Source organism: Ochotona curzoniae, unplaced genomic scaffold, assembly GCF_017591425.1.
Source record: "Ochotona curzoniae isolate NIBS_2020 unplaced genomic scaffold, NIBS_Ocur_1.0 contig_46, whole genome shotgun sequence".
NCBI lineage: Eukaryota > Metazoa > Chordata > Mammalia > Lagomorpha > Ochotonidae > Ochotona > Ochotona curzoniae.
Genome location: NW_024466340.1, coordinates 4,208,288 through 4,220,291, shown reverse-complemented (window position 1 = coordinate 4,220,291; position 12,004 = coordinate 4,208,288).

The window sequence follows — 12,004 nt, the reverse complement described above, 5'->3', positions numbered from 1 at the left end:
GCTTGTCTCCCGCCTCCCAGTCACCTGCTGGGAGGGGATTCCCTGCCTCCAGCTCGGAGCCTCGGAAGGTGCTGTCACCACATGGGAGGGATGCACGCCGTGTGCTGGGAGGGAATGACTCAGATGCTTGCAACCTGCTAAGTGAGCAAGGCAAGCAGGAGAAAATGGTGCCCAGAGATCCTTCCCCAGGCGTTGGTCCTCTCTCCTCTACCCTGTGTGCGCCCCACCAACACCACCCCAAGAACTGTCTGTCCCCAGTTGCAGCGGCTCCCTTGGTGGAGAGGGAGATGTTTACCTAATTGGATTAATAACTTATATAATAATCTCATGTAAATGAGACAGATGTTCTCAATCCTCACTCCAGATTATTGCTCATCCAGTCCACGAGGTCACTTTCAGAGGATGAAGAATGAAACGGTTACGAAAGATAGAAGCCAGTGTGGGGGCTTTGAAGATTTGTAGGGACTATTTTTTTTTTCATCTTGTTTTGAGTCATTTGAGGATCAAGGTTACAGCTTCGTGAATAACCTTTGTATGAGAGGCAGTAAGGATTTATTTAGTTATTTGAAAATTTATTTATGAGGGGTGGGAGGAACAGAGACAGAGAGGGAGACCTGCTTTGTTCACTCCCTGCATGACCAGCCCGAAGCCTAAGGGTCCCATGTGGGTGGCAGGGACCTAAGTAATTGGCCATCAACCTCTCTTCCCAGGGGCCTTGGCAGGGAGCAGGAACTAAAGTGGAGCAGCTGGGGCTTGAACCACACTCCTGTGGGTGATCAGTGTGTAGGTTGCAGCCTAACCGATTGACCTCCTCCGTGGGTCTTGAAAACCAGTTTTCTTTGGGCCATTGGGGATGGCAGAGGAAGAACTGCGGCAAAGAGTTAGCTACTGTTTGTGTTTCTGGAACAAGCAACGAACTCAAGAGTGTTTTGTTTTGAGCTGGAGCTGGGAGGTGGGGTAGTAAATCCATAGACTAGTCACAGCAATTTTATGTAATAATTGCAAGAGAACCTGGAAAATCGGGTCGGGATGGGCATTACCCTGGTGTTGACGTTGGTTAAGACACTTTCCTCCTGGGCCTGGTGCCATAGCCTAGTGGCTGAAGTCCTTGCCTTACACGTGTGTGCTGGGATCCTACACGGATGTAATTTCGTGTCCCGGAGGCCCCACTTCCCATCCAGCTCCCTGCTTGTGGCCTGGGAAAGCAGTCCAGGACAGCCCAAAGGCTTGGGACCCTGCACCTGCGTGAGAGACTTGGAAGAAGCTCCAGGTTTCTGGCTTCAGATCAGTGCAGCACTGGCTATTGCGGCCACTCAGGGAGTGAGTCAGCAGACAAAAGATCTTTCTCTGTGTCTCTCCTCTCTGTATATCTGACTTTCCAATTAAAAAAAAAAATCTTAAAAAAAAAAAAAGATACCTTCATCCTGTATCAGAGTGGCTAGGTTTGGTTCCCAGCTCTGGCTTCCAGTTGCAGCCGCTTGGAAGTAGGGACCCTGGGAAGCAGCCGTGATGGCTCAAGGGACTGGGTCCCTTCACCTCAGGAGGGAGACCTGAACTTAGCCCCCAGGTCTGACCCTGGCAGTGCCCCCACTGGGGGCATTTGGGGAGTGGTCCAGCAAATCTTTCTCAAATACAAGCAAGCAAGCAAGTCAGCAGAGAAGAGCATGAGGAGTGATGGAGAGGCTCGTGGGGGCAGAGTGGGCGCTACTTTACTATGTTTAAATGACGCAAGAAATGATAGCAAGCATTTGTTGCATGAACGGTGCTATGCTAATTTCCAGCTTGACTGGGGTGGGAGTGTACATGCCGATTGTGGCTAATCAGTGTGAATGGCATAAGATTCTGTCCACAAGTACTTTACATTTCTGGCTTCCTTTTTCTATGTTGAGTTTTAGCAGTTTTTCAAGAAGCTGCACAAAAGGGCCAGTCATCTATTCTTTGCCATGGAATGGACACGCCTCCCAGTTAGCTCTCAAGGGTTCTGGAGTGTTCTCAAGGCAGCACAGGGAGAGGAGACTGTGCCAGCCCTATCCGGCTTTGTCTGTGACCTCCCTTTTGATGCGCAACTACCATGCACCTTAACAGCCTCATTAACGTTGGAAAAGCACTTCAGTCCTGGCAGCGGCAGGATGCCAGCAAAGCACAGGGTGCAATTATTATTATTATTATTATTTTACTGTGTCTCCAGTGCTTGGGTTTTCTCCATCAAGAACAAGAGACAGTTAAAGGAGGGAGGAGAGTGAGGCCACTGGCAGAGGACGGCCCTGTGCTGCCCTGTCCCCCCACCCCCATCCGGTACCTGGGCCCCATCATGGAGCATCAGCATCTTCAGTCCCTCTCTGGTCAGACCCACTGCCCTTCTCCCCTGCTGACTCCTGGCTCTGCGACCCATGTGGCCCCTGTGGCCCGTGTGAGTCAGTGTCAGCAGAGCTATGGGGAAGTAGATAACAGGTTCAGTCTCCAGTGGGCTACCTCACTCACTTGTCATGACAGCCCTAATGATGCCCATTTTACAGGTGATAAAACAGAGGCTCCCAGAGGATGAGTGATTAGCCCAAGAGCATGAATGAGCTGGACCTCGAACCCAGCTCCATGTGGCTTCTGTTGGTGCTGCTTTTATCTTTTTAGGATTTTTAATTTGCAGCCGGTGTTGTGACATAGTAGGCTGAACCTCCACCTGCGATGTTGGCATGCATGTGGGCATGGATTTGAGATCTGACTGCCCCAAAGCTCTTGGCTCCTGTCTTCAGAACAGCCCAGCTCTGGCCGGTGTGGTCATTTGGGACCAGCAGATGGAATATTCTCTCTTTTTCTCTCCAGGCCCGGGTTAGGCCAAAGCCAGGAGCCTGGAGCTCCACCAGGGTCTCCCACACAGATGACTGAGGTCCAAGTACATGGACCATCGCCTTCAGCCTCAGAGCATTCCAAAGGCGATCTGATATGGGTGCTGGTAATATAGAGGCTTAGCCTGCTGCACTATGGCAAACTATTTTTTTTTTTCTAATTTAGGCAGCTTTAAAAAAAAAAGATTTATTTTTCTTGGAAAGGCAGATTTACAGAGAGAGAGGAGAGACACACAGAAAGATCTTCCATCTACTAGTTTACTCCTGAAGTGGTCACAACGGCCACTGAGCTGATCTGCCTGAAGTCAGGAGCGAGGAGCTTCTTCCGGGTCTCCCATGCAGGTGCAGGGTCTCAAGGCATTGGGCCACTTTGGACTGCTTTCCTAGGCCACAAGCAGGGAGCTGGTCAGGAAGTGGAGCAGCTGAGGTACAAACTGGTGCCCACATGGGCCACTAGGCTATCGTTCCGAGCCCCATAACAAGCTTCTTAAGCCATCACTGCTGCTCCTCAGGTTGCGTAGTAACAGGGAGCTGGGATGGGGAGTGGAGCTAGACTTGAACACAGGCATTATCAGATGCCATGTGTACATCTGAAGCAGCGACTTACCAGCCGTGCCAAATGCCTGGCCCTCGTTGTGGTTTCAGTGTGCATTTCGTGATTAGCATGGACACTGACCTCGTGAAGGATGCTGGGTCCTCGTCCCCCACGTGGCTGGAAGTCAGAGCTGCTTCTTGCTAACATGGGGTGTAACAGAATAAGACAAGTGACTCACGTAAAATGGAACTTGATACCTGCTCTGCATGCCAGCTTTAATATTTAGGGATAATTTGAAAGCGAGCAAAAGGCAGAGTTATTAATAAGCAGTGTGCGTGTGTGTCGGGGTGGGAGTGGAAGCAGCATAAAGAGAGTGTGCGGGAGTCTTTCACTGAACAGGCTGGAGAACTCGCTCAGCATCCACTCTGCTCATTAGCAAATGAAGAGATTGTTGCAGGAACAATGCAGCCTGATGTGGCCTGCTTGGGAGGTGGTTCCGAGCGCAGATGCAAGCAGATGCAACTCGGAGGCTGCGTGCGCTCTCACACGCTCTCCAGCCCAGCCACCCTCGCAGCTCATGATGTACAAATGACATCTGGCATCTCGGGAGCTCAACTGGGGGTTCTGTGTCAACCTCTAAACTTCTTGTTCTTCAGAGCAGGAATTCTAGCAGCCCGGGTTTCTTTATTTTTCCAAGTGAGGTGATAGAGACCCCAAGAGGTGAAGCAACCTGGCTAAGGTCATACAGCTAGGTGGTGGCAGGATGCCCAGGAAAGCACGGCTCTCCCCCCGACCTCAAGACAGAGTACCCTGACCTTTGAGTCCGGATCCCCACTTCCTGAAAAAGCATATCCTGGCAGGCAGCAGTGATGGCTCAAGTCCTTACCTCTGCTGCCCACGTGGGAAATCGAGGTGGAAATCCCAGCTTGCACCTGGCTCAGCCCAGGCTGTTGGGGAGTGAACCAACAGATGAAAGTTCTCTTTCTTTCTGTCTCATCACCACTTAAAAAAAGAAAAAGGACCCAACATGGTAGCTTAGTGGCTGAAGTCCTCACCTTGCAAGCGCCGGGATTCCATATGAGTACTGGTTCTAATCTTGGCTGCTCCACTTCCCATTCAGCTTCCTGTTTGTGGCCTGGGAAAGCAATCAAGGATGGGACTCTGCACCCACATGAGAGACCAGGAAGAAGTTCTTGGCTTCTGGCTTCGGATCAGCTCAGCTCCGGCTGCTTGGTGAGTGAATCAGCGGATGGAAGATCTTTCTGTCTCTCCTTCTGTCTATCTGCCTTTTCAATATAAATAAGTAAATCTTTTTAAAGAAAAGCCTAGAAAGGTGTAAAGACGGTGATTTAGGAGGTAACTGCATGGCACCTGTGAATGGAAAGCCCTCTTGCTCAGCCAAAGGGAAGGCAAATGAGCATTCATACCAGGGAGCGAAAGGAGGTTGTTAGGCTCCGGCAAGGCCGTTAAGATGGCTAGGACATTGCTCAGTGAAACCAAAGGTGGCAGCCGGGCTGTCACCGTGGTGAGGCGAGTAAAGCCTTCACCTGCACCGGCAGCATCCCATACCGCCGCTAGTTTGCTCACTCTGATCAAGCTTTCTGCTTTTACGCCTGGGAAAGCAGAGGAGGATGGCCTAAGTGTCTGGACCCTTGTCACCGTTGTGGGAGACACTCATGATGTTCCTGGCTTTGGTCTGGACCCAGCCCTTGCTGTTGTAGCCATCGGGAGAGTGAACCAGTCGATGGAGGAAGCTTTCCCTCTATCCACCCTGCCCCGTGTAACCCTGACATTCAAATAAGTAAGTAAATAAATCAACTCTTTTTATTTGCATGCCAGACTTACCATGTAGGCATTTCCATGGGTACTGAACGCTCTTGGTGGTGCCTATTCAATCTCTAACAGAGAGACAATTGCCAAAGTGTGAGAAATGGTGAAGTTCCTATGTCAAATTCCAACTTGAGTTAGCTGATTTTCCTAATCAGGAGAATGAGAAAGGGATGAAGGAAGGGCGTCCCCCATGGTGTTCGTACACCATCACGGGCCACCCCAAGCTGTCACCTCACAGAGGGTGTTGCTGGGGCGGCGGGGAGGAAAGCCAGCTCCTCCCCTGTCCCTTCCAGCGCTGGTTGGTCAACATCGTCAGGGTAGGGAGCTCACCTCCTGCGGAGCACCTGTGTCCTGCGCACCTGTCATCGCGAAGGGTGTGACCTCTCTTAATGGACAACAAAGACGCCTAGTCCAGGAGGGCCACCCCAGGGCATGGCTGGTGCATGTGTGTATGGACGCCTGTGAGGCGGGCAGGAAAGGAGAGGGGGAAGTGTGGGAGGGGAGAGGGAGAACGGGGAAGCCTGGGTGGGGTGGTGCCTGCGACTCATGCAGCATGAGAGTCGGTTCTCTATCGTCTCTCCTCCACCTTTGCTGTTCCGGCTGCCGGTTAGCCTCCAGGAAAGGTTTGTTTCCCAGTCTCACTATGGGCTGAGTGAGACCCCATAGTGGAGGACAGGTGAGGGTCAGTGTCAACAGCTTCCACAAACTTCCTCAGAAGGGCAGCTCTTTTGGACTTTTTGGTTCTGTTTCTTCATCTCTTCCTCTTTCTTGTTGCCTGGAATTTGGATGTGATGATTTGAATCAGGCAGCCGTGGTAGATTACAAAGTAATCATGAAGTTTACAGATAGTGGTACAGCAAGATGGAAGGACAGCCCAGCGCGGTAGCCTAGCGGCTAAATCCTCACCTTGCACGTTACCAGGATCCCATATGGGTGCTGGTTTGTGTCCTGGCCGCTCCACTTCCCATTCAGCTTCCCTCCCTGCTTGTGGCCTGAGAAAGCAGTAGAGGATGGTCCAAAGGCTTGGGACTCTGCACCTTTGTGGGAGGCCTGGAGAAAGCTCCTGGCTTCTGGCTTCAGCTCTGGCATAGGCACTTGGGGAGTGAACCAGCAGATGGAATATCTTTCTCTTTGTATCTCCTCTCTGTAAATCTGATTTTCCAACAACATCAATCAACCAATCAATCTTAAAAAGAAAAGATGGAAGGGCTCTGCTGGTTCCCTGAGCCTCTGCTCTCCCCAACCCCAGCCCCCAGTTGTTGTTGTTGTTGTTGTTGTTTTGTAAAATTGTCATCTTGACAAAGTTCTCGCTATGTGGTCTCTGCTGTTCCAGCCGAACTCTATTCTGACCTCAGAGAAGAAGTGAGCTCTGGATTTGAACCCATTTTCCCCACTCATATTCCCTGTGAATTCGGGGATGGTGGAAAACTCAGTGTCCCTGGCTTTGCCATCTCCATCCTCTTGTGTTTCTGGAGAGGCTTGGCCCCCATGATTAGAATCAGGACCCTGTGGGTTCCCTTTTCAAGGCAGCGTGGGTTGGGGCTGGCTCCCGTGAGCTTACTGCAGGTGTGCCACCTGTCCTTAGGTGACCAAGGCGCAAAGGGGACCCATGCCTGCAAGAACTGTGTTGTCACAGAGGTAGCAGTTGTTAACAGTCGCTAAGTAGCACCTGCCAGGGACCCGAGTGACCTTTCACCCACTTTTCTTGCCAAACTGGGCCCGAAGTCCCCACAGAAGGACCCCTGGCTCATTCCTCTTTTCCCTCAGAACACCCGCAGCAGCTGCACAGTTGTTAGGTATTTCAATAAAGCATTTAAAACCACTCAGAGTGTAGCAACAATCACCATGGATACCCATCCCAGATCCTTTGTTGCCATGACAACATTTCCCACCCCTCCCTCCCTGGCCCCATCTCATCTTGCCTGTTTTCCCTGAAACTGACAATGTTGCTTCTGGTGAATGATCAGGAAAAAAAAAAAAAGAGAGAGAGAGAGAACTTCTAAGGACAGGGAAGCATAAGCTATCTTGCCAGAAACCAGGTATTTTTCCATTATTGTAATAAGTATGTTTCCACTGGCCTGTTCCGTCCAGGAGAGATGACAGATATTCTAGGGGAGAAGGAGGCAGGTTGGCGATGAATTAAAGGCTACTTGAAAAGAGTCAGCAACACAGCAGCAAGAATAGAAGTGGACAATAGCATAGGCTTATTTTTATGACTAATTGTTGCACCCCAAACTTTTCTTCAAATTTCCTGTGGAAGGCGGTGCACTTGTGCTCATAAAACAATGCCCTTGGGGCCTGGTACTATGGCTCAATCGGCTAATCCTCCCCTTGCAAGCAGCAGCATTCTGTTAGTGCACAGCTGTTCCACTTCCCTTCCAGCTCCCTGCTGTGGCCTGGGAAAGCAGTGGAGGATGGCCCAAGTCCTTGGGACTCTGCACCCATGTGGGAGACCCAGAGGAGGCTCCTGGCTCCTGGCTTCAGATGATTCAGCTCCAGCTCTAATAGCTATTTGGGGATAGATTCAGCAGATGGAAAATCCTTGTCTCTCCTCTCTGCAAATCTGCCCTTCCAACAAAAATGAATAAATCTTAAAGAAAAAAAAAAAAACCTCTGCTGGAGTTAAAAGTTGTCTCCATCTTGGATATTGAAAATGTGTCAATACATCTTACAGTCCAGACTCTCCTAGAGTGGGAGTGTGCCCATGGAGTGTGTGTGTGCCTGTGTGTGTGTGTTTACTGAGCTCAATGATTGCACAACTCTAATTGGAAGCTGAACAGGAACAGCGTTTTGCTTCTGCAAGCAGCTGGTGAGAGGGAATTTACAAACGACACAGAGTAGAATATAAATAAAAGAGCTAAAAGAAAAAAAGAAAAACGGAAAGAACGCCCACGGTTGCCAGTAACGAGAGATGGAGAAAAGCAACAGTGCTTTTAGTTTTAGTCAACTCCTCAGAATTTTTCAAAATGCTTAAATGAGAAAAAGAAGGAGGTGGAGTGAATGTGGGAGCGGGCACTGCCAATGCTGTTGAAGCTAAAAATTTCAATGCATGTGAAACCCAAAGAGTTGGCATTCAACGTGTGCTATTAATAAAAAAAAAAGTTCTCTTTCAAAAGATGACTTAGGATAAACCACTTTTCCCTTTGGTTCCTTTTCTTGCCAGGGGAGCTTGGGGCATACAGACTGGATTCAGGGGCCCACATTGCCATACAGCAAGTTAAGCTGTCACCTGTGACATTGGCATCTCACCTGGGCACTGGTTCCAGTCCTGGTTCCCCCATTTCTGATTCTGCTCTCTGCTGATGCCCCTGGGAAAGTGGCAGGAGACGGCCCAAGTCCTGGGGCCCCTGCATTCACCCGGTAGATCTGGGTGAAGCTTCTGGCTCCTGGCTTTGGCCTGGACCAGTCAGGGCTGTTTGTGGTCATTTGGGGAGTGAATCAGCCAGTGGAAGATTGATAGATCTCTCTCTGTCTTTCAAATAAAATTTAATACATTAAAATGTTTTTAAAGGCTAGGTTCCCATTTCAGTGCCACTGTGTGACCTTGGCACTTTGTTTTTTTTTGGGGTCTCAGTTTTCTTACCTGTATAATGGGTGGTGGTGGGGGAATAATGACAGGTACTTGTTCTGAAACTGGAGAAAACTTGCATGAGCGGCCTCAGGTGGAGCTCAAAGCTTGCTGGGGACCAGACAGACAAGACGGCTCCCAAGAGTGAAGGAGGGCCTTTCTTATGAGCGCCTCCTGGTCTGGACTTCCTACTTTTGGTGGGGAGACAGACATATCTCCCACCTGCTGCTTCACTGCCCAGATGCCCCCCAAGAGCCGAGTCCAGCTGAAGCCAGGAGGTTGGGACACAGAGTCTCCTGCGGGGGGTGTGGTGGTGGCTGGTACCCAAGCACTTGCAGCATCGTTTGTGCTTTAGCAGACAGCTGGATGGAAGGTGGAACTCAAACACCTGCCCCTGAACTCTGTTTTTAAGTACCTGCAATAGATTCATGGCTTTTCTAAAACACCAGCTAAATCAGTATTCTGCAGGCCAGCCTTGGAGGAAGCTAAGGAGATGGTTATGGTTTTAGCTCAATGCCACAGCAACCTTGGGGGCGATGGCCCTGCCGTCCTAGCCCCATCCCCTATTATCTGATTGCCTTGGGTCAGACCCCGTTCTAGACGCTTTGTACCCACGAATTCCCCCAACACTTTCAACAACAACTGTCTCATTTGGGCATGCACGGGAGAGGTGAGCGAACCAGCTGCAGGCTCAGTTTGGCACCAGGTGAGGCACGCAGGGGGACACAGACCCTGCGAGGGCTTTCTTCAGCCCCCAAGGAAGAGCTAGGGGCTAGGGGGCATGGGTTGGCTGAGTGTCTCCAGCACGACCTCTTCCCTAACTCTCCTGGATCCTCAGAGGAGCCGGGGAGGGTCCAGGCACAGCATGCCAGTGGCTAGCACTTGGGGTATTTGAAGATTCACCAAGATGCAGGCATGAAGACAGGTGGGGAAGGGGTTGCACCTGCATGCTCTAGGCCAATTTTTTTCTCGGTGATCCAGGAAGTGCCAAGGGGTGGTGGCGGTTCCCGACCCCGGGTCCAGAACTGTTTCGCAGCATTTCCCCCACCTCCCAGCTTCCATCACTCTCGGGAAGGCCAGGGCAGCGCGCGTGGCAGGTGGTGGCAGCAACTGAGGATCACGCGCGAGTGGCTGTGCCGCGTCGCCAGAGGCGGTCAAGAAGGCGGAGGAGGCGGCGGAGGAACGCGGCCCACCCACGCTGCGAGCGGATAGGGTAGGCAGGGGTCGTGCGGGGCCCCGGGCGCTGGGTGGGCTTGCAGGACGCGGCCCTTGGGGCTGAGCTGGCGGCTGCGCTAGCGCCGGGGGACGGAGGGGTTGCAGGGAACTGCTGCGGGGCGGGGGCGCGCCTAGCTGGGGAGACCCCGGGGCTGCTCCCGCCAGCCAGAACAGGTGGCCGTGGGGTTGCTAGCGGCCTGTCTGCCCCGGACGTGCGTGAGCAGCTCTCCCCTCCCCTCCGCGGAGCCCTCCTGGGACCCCCCCCCCCCCGCCCCCGTTCCCGCCTGATTAGGGTTCCCCCGCAGGAGAAGGGGAGGCGGACACTGAGAGGAAGTGCCTTGTGAGTCCCGCAAGGCTCTCATCCGGAGACACGGCGTCCTCCAAGGGCTGTGGCCTCCGGAGCAGGGCCTCGCACTCGCGCCCTGCCCAGCTCAGCCCCACGGCCTGAGCCAGGAGTGGGGCGCACAGGAGCTGGCCCACCAAACCCCTGGCTGCTTTTCCAGGTGCATTAGAACGGAGCTAGATCCAAAGTAGAGCAGCCAGGACCTGAACTAGGGCCCATATGGGATTACCAGTGCCGCAAGTAGAGGCCTGGCATCTTAGCCCCAGGGCACTTGTCTCCTGAAATTACTTTTTAAAGATTATCAGATCATAAATTAGAGATGCCAAGAATGGGAACTTAAACATTTTGCTGTTTGGGAGGTATCCAGGTGGGAGTGAGCGGGCCTGTCTCAGGGGGCGTCTCCTGAGAGCTTTGGCTGGTATGCTCCACTTCCTGGTTCCTGGTCGGAGTTCTCTGTAGCTGTTGCCTGTGAACAGCCAGCAGGGCCAGTTAACCTTAGACTTGAACCTCTCAAACCATGAGGTCAAGGAACTTTCTGTCCTTTTTTTTGGAGGGGGGAGGGATTTTAAAAATGTATTTATTTGGAAGTAGAATTATAGAGATCCACAGACAGAGGAAAGTCTTCCATCTGATGGTTCACTCCCCAGTTGGCTGCAACAACCAGGAACTGGGCTGGGCTGAAGCCAGGAGCCAGGGACTTCTTCTGGATCCCCCAGGTGGGTGGCAGGGAACCAAGTCTGTGGGCCATCTTGTGTTACTGTCCGAGGTGCGTTGGCAGGGAGCTGGACTGCAGGTGGAGCAGCTGGACTGGAACCAGCCTCCATATGGCATGCCAGCATTACAGGTGGTGGCTTTACTCGCTATGCTGTAACGACAGCCCCATGTGTTTCCTCTTTGTAAGGGTAACTTCTCTCTGGTATGGTCACGAAGAACTGACTGAACACAATTTTCCTCTTTATTTTGCTGGGGTTGGTAGCCTGCCGTGTGAACCAAGTCATCTCCTGCTTGAGACACTGAGGTCCAGCCTCGGTTTTGCTGCCCACCAGCACTGTGCCCTTTGACAAAGTGTTTTCTCTTAAATGAGCAATCCCTTTTAACGGGTATGTAATATTTCATGGAACAGCCAGGTCTGTGTTGCCTTATGGAATCCGTTTTGGCAGACACCGGGGTTTCTCAGAGTTGCACGTGAGGGATATTCGTGTTTGTCTCCGGATCATAATCTCCCCTGAGTTGGTGGATGATTTTTTTTTTTTTGCAGTCACTGGGCAAACATGAGTAAATGATCCGGACATTTGCTGGGCGGCTGCTTGACTGAGTGGATGGCCCGCTCAGGGAGGTGGAGCAGTGTGGGGAGGCGAAGGTTTTGGAGTTTGGACTGTCCTTCAGCTTTGCTTCTTTTAGGTAGGGCCTGCTGAAGCTTCAGGGGTGGGACAGCAGGGAGCCTGCGTGCTGAGGTCCGATCCCTGTCATCACTTGAGCGGTGTCAAAGGAAACGGCATCTCATTGTTGGAAGGCGGGTGAGGTGGGGGTGAGGAGCTCAGGACCCTGTCCCTTCTGCCCTCTGCTGTGTGCCCCACCCTTGCAGTGGCAGCTATAATTTATTTCTTAGAGACAAGGCAATAAGCAAGACAAACCGAATGCCAGCACTCACGGGGTCTTTATACCCACAG